The sequence below is a fragment of the Neomonachus schauinslandi genome, chromosome 16 (assembly GCF_002201575.2).
Source record: "Neomonachus schauinslandi chromosome 16, ASM220157v2, whole genome shotgun sequence".
NCBI lineage: Eukaryota > Metazoa > Chordata > Mammalia > Carnivora > Phocidae > Neomonachus > Neomonachus schauinslandi.
The window spans coordinates 38,473,001-38,483,089 of NC_058418.1; the positions used below are offsets into that span (position 1 = coordinate 38,473,001).

The window sequence follows — 10,089 nt, forward strand, 5'->3', positions numbered from 1 at the left end:
CTGCCCCACTTAGGGCAATGTGTCCCTCACATACAGGGTTGACCCTGTTGTGGGCTGGACATTCAAGGAGCTCCAGATGCGGAGTGTCTGCACTGAGGAATAGATTCAGAGGGACTCTAGTAGGGTATTGAGAAACACAAGCTATATGGAGCATGATTCACATGAAAGGAAGCAGAAAGACCAAGTTTTCAACTATGCTCTCAAGAAGTTGGCAGTCAACAAAGCAAAGGAATAAGGCAGAAGCTACCCTATAGGGCTCAGGGTTAAAAAAAAAAAAACAAAAAAACCCCTGTTCTTGTTATTATTAAAATGGAAGAGACAAATAAATTATAGGTTCAGAGAAAGAACAAATGAAGAGAATATTTATAAAGATATGTAACAGAAAAACAGGACAACTGACTCACATGATAAAGAATATGGAAAGTTAATGTTTGGTTGGATGGATTTAGTTTGGATCTGAGCTATGTCTCTTTTTTCTGGGAAAGATATAATGTTGTTGAGGATAGGAAATAACTCCCTCTTTCCCAACTCCAGACCCTGACAGCCCCCAGAGTCTTACCTGACTACTGAACCATCCACCATGGAATCATCCACAAACAGTTACATGGTGGAAACCCATAACACAACTTGGTAGCAGTCTCTTCAGAACAGGACCTGAATCATCCTGAATCATGGCAGGAAACATCCATTTCTGTAATGAAATTTTTTCATAGTTAGGGAAAATACTTGGAGCCAAAAAAAAAAAAAAAAATTAGCTAGAGAGGGTTCAGGATAGATCTCTACTTTAAAAAAAAGAACTGGCATCTTAGGTGTGGAGACTTAAAAAGAATCTTAGTCTTCTAGAATGAGCCAGATCTACCAGAAATGAAGTTCCACTCCTTAAAAATATTTATCATTTAGCTATTTACTCTTGGAGAGAAAGTACCAAAGACATTTTCCCCATGGTTGCCTAGCCCAGTACAGGGCAGAGAGCTGACCAGAAGAAATTGGAGTTAGGAACAACATACAACGTGAGGCATGCAAATCTAACTTATAAAAAATAACACATTGGATCATTCTTTATGAACTCCAAACTCCATAAATGAACAAGAAATGCAGTATATTAAACACAAGGAAGTCACATCCTTTACTATATGATATGCTTGAGCTGGATGATTTTAGATTTTCTTTTTGAAATGTAAAGCTACTTACTAGTTTGAAATATTTTAGCCTACCTTCATATTAAACAATCATACTTTAAACAAAAGTGCAATATTAAAATACCTTTTGCCTTTAACAGAAAATATAGAGAAAATTCAAAATTCTCTCTCTGCCATTGGCCTATTCTGTGACTATGGAAAAACATCCTAAGCTTTCTGAGTGTCTCTTTTATTACACTTGATCTTAGCCAAAAGGCTGAGAAGCGATTGAGTGTCTCTTTCATTATTTGCAAAACAGGGATACTGGTGATAGAAATTTCACAGGTATTTTTTTGAGATTAAATGATATAGAGTATATGAAAAGGGCCTGGACATAAATCTGCAGAAAATAGATTTTTTTTTAAAGATTTTATTTATTTATTTTATTTATTTATTTGACAGAGAGGGACACAGCGAGAGAGGGAACACAAGCAGGGAGAGTAGAAGAGGGAGAAGCAGGCTTCCCGCAGAGCAGGGTGCCCGATGTGGGGCTCGATCCCAGGACCCCGGGATCATGACCCAAGCCGAAGGCAGACGCCCAACGACTGAGCCACCCAGGCGCCCCTAGAATAGATTTTTGATCAAGGTGCAATGGGGTGAGTCTCATAATTCCAAAATTCTCTTGGGAAGATGATGAAGGCATTGATTGGATGGAAGAAAAAAGAGAAAACACTGACAATAAAACCCTAGCCTCCTCCAGGAGAGCTCAGGGGAAAATACCTATATATAGTCAGAACCATTTTTAAAAAATAAAAAAAAAAAAATTCTAACGATTGATTAAAAGAAAAAAATCATCCAGGGATGAAGATGTCTCAATCCAACAACCTGACTGGGTGACATTGGAATACTTCAGACAATTAAGAGTGGGAACCTTGAGACCAAACCATTGCTTTGTCATGAGACTCCCTAACAGTTCAATCCAGCTACTTAATAGCTGTGATACTGACCCCTTACCTTCTTGGCCTTACATTTGACAACCCCCCAGGGGGTTGGATAGGAAATAATTCCCTCTTCCCCAACTCCAGACCCTGACAGCCCCCAGAGTCTTAGCTGACTACTGAACCATCCACCATGGAATCATCCACAAACAGTTACATGGTGGAAACCCATAACACAACTTGGTAGCAGTCTCTTCAGAACAGGACCTGAATCATCCTGAATCATGAACTTCAAGGAACTGGGATTCAGAGTAAAGAATGTAGTGCAATAGATGTATAGCAAAAACAAAATGGATCATTCAGTTGGGGGAAGTTGTTATAAGCATTGTTCTAAGGCAGAGACTCAGTTACCAGCCAGAATTCAAGAAAAAGCCAGACCCCAGTTACCCAGACTGGGGAGGGACTGGTCACATAGGGGAAGACACTATCATACAAGAGAAGGAAGTTATCAAAACCCATAAAAAGCAAACTCGAGAGGTTTTTATTATAGCAGATGTAACCTTCAGTAGACAGGCACTATCAACCTTTGGCAACTCAGCAGGAAGGGAATCCTCTCTGGCTACACCACAGTTCCTGATGATGGCTTTCAGTGGCCAAATCCAAGTGGTACCACAGGACAGGATAACTAACTGATGAGGTCAGATATATCACCTTCCTTGGCAAAGAGCACGTAAAGGGTATGGTGTGGGTCAGGAGGGATAAACAGAAGGTGCCTGTCCTACATGCCCAAGGTGACAAGCAAGAAGAGGTGAAGGCATATTTTAAGCCCAGGCAATATGACTCCATAAAGCCCCACTCTCAACCACTACACCATGCAACCCTCATATTAGAGGAGGTAGGAGTCAGACAGTGACCCTTTATGTCAAGTTAAGCAGCTGTGGATGTATTCTATAAGCAATGTGGATCCTAAAAGAGATTTGAGTTGGGAATTTATATGGTCTTAATTTGTTTTTTGGGTTTATTGTTTATTTTTTGTTCTGGTTTGAGAAAGAGCACTCTGCTAAGTGGGGTGGAGGATGAAGAAGGGTTGGAAATGTGTGATGTATTTCAAGGAAAAAGGTGTTTAAAACTTTTGTGTTAATCCAGCTGAGTTAACAACTCAGGCTCCAGGAATGAAGATGTCAAAAGAGTTTATAATTTATGAAAATCAACAGGACTTATTTGTTAAAATCTGTAGGTGAGTTTTTGTAGGCAGAGGAAGGAATCTAAGAAGCTTCCCAGATTTCTGTCACAGGTGGCAGGGTAAATGAATGGTGATTCTTATTATTTATCTGTTGTTGGTTGCTTGTTTGATTTTATTTGTTTTGATGTTGTGTGTGTTATGAGCAGTACGAGCTATCTAGTAGTGGACTATTAGATATATAATTTTAGAAATTAAAGGATAGATGGGGCCAAAGATATAAATTGAGAGTTATTATAAAATTGATATTAAGGATAGCCTAGGGTATATATGTACAATGAAGAGACAAGAATCAACAAAAGGGAAAAATAAATTCAAGTAAAATGTCAGAAAAGGAAGGATAACCCTGGAAAAAACAGAGAAGGAAGAATAATAATGATAACAGTAATAACAAAATATCACGAGTAACAGGTAACATATAACACATATTTAACATGGGCTATTCTATATTTTCTTTTCAATATTAAATCATGTCAATTTTATAAAAATTCTATGAGGTGGACACTAATATTAAACTAATTTAACAAATGAAACAAACATAGGCTTAGGGACTTTAAGGTGGTTTTCTAAGATTGCATGGCTGGTCACATGCCAAATTGATAACCAAACCCAGGTCTCTGTTTACTGAATCCGTGAAACCTGCGATTTATTTTCAGAAATCAACAAGGAAAAAAAAATATGTCATGGAAACCACAGTAAGATTTTAAGCAAGAGGCCATTTCAGGAAGATTTAACAGTATCTGGTTCTAACAACTGCCTTCTCTTCTTTCAGACCTCAGAATGATAACATCTCATCTCCCCCTGTGTTTCTAACCTCACAGCACTGCACCCTCTACTGTCGCTTCCCTAGACCTGTGGTTCTCAAACTATAGCCTGCATCAGACTCACCTGGAGGACTTGTCAGAGCAGAGATTGCTGGCCCCGCCCCCAGAGTTTTGGATTTAGTAGTGCCAGGATTGGCCCTGAGAATTTGCATTTCTAACAAATTCTCAAGTGATGCTGTAAATGTTGGTCTAGGGACACTTGGAGAACCACTGGTTTAAACCATGTCTACAGCTCTATAAATAGCCCCATTATTAATTGCTCCAGAATTACCCCATTGGAGTGGATATTGTCTAAATCAATATGCCACTGAAACTCTCTGAAACTCAGCTTTCTAATCTGTAAAATAAGGAAAATAGTACCATTGTTTCAGTCTTCTAATTTGTTGGAGGGTTTAAATGAGAAAAGTGCACAGCACACAGCATGTACTGAAGGCTCAGTATGTACTAGCAATCGTTACCAAGTTGCAAAGTCTCTTTCTCTTATGTTTTCCCATGATACCCTGTATTCCAGCCAAACCAAAGTAATTAAAATTTCTCAACAGCAAACTCTTTCACATTTCTATGGATACCATGGTCAATGTAGGTGCTTTGATCCGAAATACTCCCTGGCAGTTTTTTTACTCCTTATACTTGTAATTAAATGCTTTAAGACTCCAGTGCATTCTTGGAATGAACACTTTCACTTCTTCTTTCCATGCCATCATACTTTTATCCAACTCTACCTTAGCCCTTATGACACTACACTTTGTCTGTCTCTCTCCCTTACTAGATTGTTATGGATGTAAATAGTGTCTTATACATAGGTATAAGTAACCACACGTTCTTGTTTGGTACCTGGCTCTGAGTAAATACTCATTAAATTTGAGTCAAATGAATGAGTGAATTATTTCTAGGTTTTGTTTCTTAAGCAGTGACCATGTTTTTCAGTTTTGCCTAGGACACTCAGAAAAATAGAAACCCAAACCCAAAATGTCAGGAACCATTAGAATTGCAGTGGAATTATACACCTCTACTGTCACTGTTTCTCATTATCTGAATAAGACATACCACAAGGAAGCAGATGGTTTGGGAAGGCATAAAATAAACATGAGTAACACAAAACCTGCCATTCAATAATGCTAATCACACCACATATTTTGGACAATGGTGTCTTCTCTACTTGCTAATAAAACTATTGCAAAACATATGTTCTGGGAAAAGTGAAAATAGATAAAGGAAAGTTAGCAAAATTTTCAAACCTGCCACTTGCTTTGAAGTACTTGTTGTCTTTTTGGAATGCTTTTCTACAAATTCAGTGAGTATACATGAAAATTCCATTTCAGAAGGGTCTCTGAGTATCTGCAACCTTTCTATCACTTACTTTAAAAACCAACCTGTGCTTTCTCTGAAACCCTATCATTTCTTTTGTAAAAGTATTTCGTATTTTAAAGCTGAGATGATTTGCATGAGTCCAGGGTTATTTTGTACAGAAGTGACAGCTTTTCAACACAAATATTTTGAAGCCATTATATGTAAACATTGCTTTATGGTTTTTCTAAAGGATCATTTTAACTTGTAGAAGTTTTACAGTTATGCATATTTAGAACTTAAATCTTCAAACCAGTTACATCAAAAGAATAGTGAAAAAAATTTATCCCATGGAGAAAGTCCTATAATATAATGTATTTGAAATAAAAACAGCATGACCCATTTCTGTATCAGAGAATAAGGCACCAGGTCAAATTCACCAATCCATCGGAAGGCATCACGATATAATTTTACCCTTATTAAATTTTCTACCTTGGTCAGATCCTCACTTTTTACTTCAGTCAAAACACTGTATTTCAAATACCATTTCATTTTAATGATGTGTAAAACTGAAAGATAACAATCTGCCCCAAATTAATGAACATATAGGGACTTTAACTATAACAGATATTGGACTCTTAGAAAAAACATCCTTGATAGTAATCCAAAACCAGTAATTTTTCAGTATCCTAATGAAATTCTTCTGAATTCAGCCTACAGATACTTAGTGCTACACAAGTCTCTAGGGAAGATGTCAGAACTAACTCATCCATCAAATATTCAGTACTTTCTGTAATCCAGGCATTGTATTTGGCCCTGTCAATGCAGAAAAGAATGTCAGATTTGCCCCTTTGGCTCACCAAAAATCATTGTCAAATGAAGGAGTGACTTAGAAAAGTGACTTAGCCCCAGTGAAATAGCTCCTGTGGTGAAGATATGAACAAAAGAGCCATAGAGAATGACACAGACAATGGAGGGTTGAAGTGGGAGAACATCGGAGTGATTACTCAATAAAATCAGGATACACAAGCTAGAGATTACTCAGTGAAGCTGATAGCGGGGACCTACAAGCAAAGAAAATCATGCTAAACAGAAAAGTGAAAGTCCATGTACTTTGAGACAACACCAGATTTTAAACCCCATGAGGGGAGCGGCTGTGTCTAATTTATGTGTCATTGTTAGCACGTGCTGAGCACAGTCTACCATGTTATTTATTGTACATGAAATACCAAATGAAAGCGTAAATGGATTAACTGAACAGCAGTACTTGCCCTGTGACAGTGAAGGTGGTAGTTGAGTGTTGAAACTAAACATGGCATTAGGTCAGGAATTTGCAGGAGTATCTGTCCTAAAGATTTAGGATTTATCTTGCAGGATATAGCGAACATTAAGGCTAATATTTAAACCAAACTAAACTTTGAAATAATCCATTCTTTCAACAATTTTTTTCAATTTTCTGTTATATTCAATGTTAATTCAATGGAGAACAAGTGAAGTATGACTCTTGTCGTCATGAGGCTTTAATTTGAGTGGCCATTTTGAAAATCAAGTATAAAATAAAAGAAACGTTTCAGCCATAATGCATGATCAGTTCTGTGAAGGAGAAGGTCAGCAGACTACACCTGCCAGCCAAGTCCTGCCAGAATTCTATTTTTGTAAATAAAGTGATATTGCTACACAGCCATGCTCTTTGTTTATATAATACCTATTGCTGCTTTGAGTAGGTGTGATAGAGACCTATGGCCTGTAAACCCTAAAACATTTGTAACCTGGCTTTTTATAGAAAAATTGGCCAACTCCTGCTATAAATGAAACAAATGAGGAGCAGAGAATTAAAAGAATGGAGAGTAGCTTATTTTAGATAGAATTCCAAGAATGACCTTTTTAAGCAGTGTTGTGACATTTAACACAGGTATGAAGATTGAGAAGTCACCTGTGTGAAGATGAAGAGAAAGGAGCATCCTGGAAGGGGCAACAGTGGGAGCAAAGGCCAGGGGTAGAAAGACCTTAGGATATTTGAAGTCCTCGGGGGTGACTAGTGTAATTAGAGGGAATAATCAAGGGGAGAGAAGGAAGTGTTATGAGATGATGTTGGAGATAAAGGAGATCTGTCAGTCTATCCACCCATCTCTTTATCTATTGAGATGAACCTTCAGCAAGATGAAAAATTCCATTTAAAGACAACACACGCAGGTCTTAGCCTATCAGTAAATACCTCTCAGATTTTGACTATGAATGTTGTTAATAGAAATAACCAGTATATTGATGAAAAAGATACGCTCTTCTCCAACCATTGCAATAAAGCTGGCATGAAGAAGGTTATTTGTGAGGCAAAGCCAATTAAATCTGCATTTACGCTGATTTTGCAGCAATTCCAGAGTGATTTTTTTTTCTTCTGAATGGCAGAGCTGGCAAAATGCTAACAAATTCAATGTACCATGCACCACATGCAGCCCAGAGAGTATTTCTAGAAAATGATGATGGTTTTCTAAACTAGTCGAAAAGGGGAGGGTTATTTTAGCCCTAATGCACTTCACTATATCAAGTTGTTTGCTTGAATTATTTATGTGTGTATTGCAATTTTTAAACTGGGAGCATCAGAGACATTTATGCCAGTGAGAAGTTAAGGACCTTGTAGGTCATTCAAGGAGAATGTTAACTAGGGCAAGTGGCAGTGGCTAGAGAAATACATCCAATCCCCTTCACAAGTTACAGGGGCTTGGCTGTCAAACCGACCTGGATATAAAGATGGATTTGGCTTTTTAACTGTGCATACTGAGGCATTTACAACCATTGCCAGGAGCCTCAGTTTCTGTATATCTAACCTGGAGAGCATACATTCTGATTTAGTGCATTATTATAAGATTTAGTAATGTGTCTAAAGAATGGAATACATAGTAAACATATAATGAATCATAGTTATTGTTGTGGTTGTTGTTATTATTATTATTATTATTTACTCCAGAAAATCCCAGTGAGCATAACAATGCACTAACTCACTATTGGAGTCTCTACTATGCACAAAATACCTTGGCTGTTTTAATGATGAAGGTACAAATGCCATGCAACTTAAATTCCACAGGAAAAATACATCAGCGTTTCATGAGTATATCTGAGTGCTTGTTAAAATATTGGTTCCCAAGCCCCAACGAAAACTCCACTGAATCAGAATCTCCCACAGAAGGGCTACAAGTTACCTGTTTAACAGATAACCAAATTTTACTATCCATTTGAAAAGCTCAAGTGATTTGCAGACAAAAACATGTAATACAGGATAGGATAGGATGGGTCCTTGTCTTGAAAGAGATGTAAATAAAATGTGTTAGGAAGTCCAAAGTGGGAGAAAGCTTCCTAAATGAAGTACTCAATTTGTGACTTTGGAGAACATGTTTAGGGAAAAGAACAATTGTTACATAAAATTAAACAATAAAATGAGTGAGGTTAAAGAATTAAAAATAAATCTGAACCAAGATATGAGTGTTGACTTTAGATAAGAAAGTGCTTAAGGCAATTTTTTTCTAAGATTTGCAGTTGGAAAACCAAGTTCCTCCATCTACTAAGATATCATGAAATTGGAATTGTGTGCCTTGTAAGACAGACGAGTGGTTTTTTTTGTTCAAATCAAAGTAGTGAAATCTATGAGAACTGTGGAATTTCCTTTAGGAAGTATGCACACCAGGCTGCCCCGCTTTCCATGAAAATAGGCCATGAGAAGGTGGGCATCAACAAGTCAGGGTCCCCTAAAGTGGAGAGCACTGAGGTCAGCATAGCCACTGAGGACAAGACATTGGGCCTGGATCTTTTTAAAAAGCATTTGAGGGGCGCCTGGGTGGCTCAGTTGGTTAAGCGACTGCCTTCGGCTCAGGTCATGATCCTGGAGTCCCGGGATCGAGTCCCACATCGGGCTCCCTGCTCGGCAGGGAGTCTGCTTCTCCCTCTGACCCTCCCCCCTCTCATGCTCTCTGTCTCTCATTCTCTCTCTCTCAAATAAATAAATAAAATCTTTAAAAAAATAAAATAAAAATAAATTAAAAAATAAATAAAAAAAAATAAAAGAAATCTGACACAGGTCTCACTGGGCCAAAATCAAGTTGCCATCAGGGATTTGTTTCTTCCTACAGGCTTTAGGGAAAATGATTATTTACCTTCTACAGATTGTAGAGGCTGCCCACATTTCTTAGCTCATGGACCCCTTCCTCTGTCTTCAAAATATACAATGGGAGGTGGAGACTTAACATTTCATCTCTCTGCTCTTTCATTCATAATTGTAGCTCTCTTTAACCAAATATTCTTTAAACGTTCTAAAAGTTTCTTTGTTTTAATGACTTTTGTAACTGAATTCGACCAACCCAGGTAATCCAGGTAATCTCAAGATCTATACCCTTAATAACACACACAAATCCCTTTTGCAATGTAAGGTAACATATTTACAGAATTCAGGGATTGGGGCAATAAGAAAACTTTGGTTGTCATTTTGCTGCCTTCCATACTGACTTAACTAAATAGAGTAGAAATCTCTTCTGAGGATCCATGTATTTCTCAGGCATTCCAGAGGGTTTGGAATTATAAACCAGAAGGGCAGCTAGCTGTAATCTTTCCCCATATATTTTCTGCTCCTCCTGAAAACCTTCATTTTTTTTTTTCTTTCACAGCAAAACCACCTTTTCTCTTTATCTTGTTCA

At 37.7% G+C, this 10,089-nt stretch overlaps 1 non-coding gene across 1 annotated transcript; it reads right to left on the reverse strand.

Moving 5' to 3' along the window:
- Window positions 1–1,221: 1,221 nt before the first annotated feature.
- On the reverse strand, window positions 1,222–1,407 carry LOC123323324. Its single transcript, XR_006539334.1, has one exon. It is a non-coding gene; the product is annotated as a U2 spliceosomal RNA (small nuclear RNA).
- Between the last annotated feature and the right edge of the window lie 8,682 nt (window positions 1,408–10,089).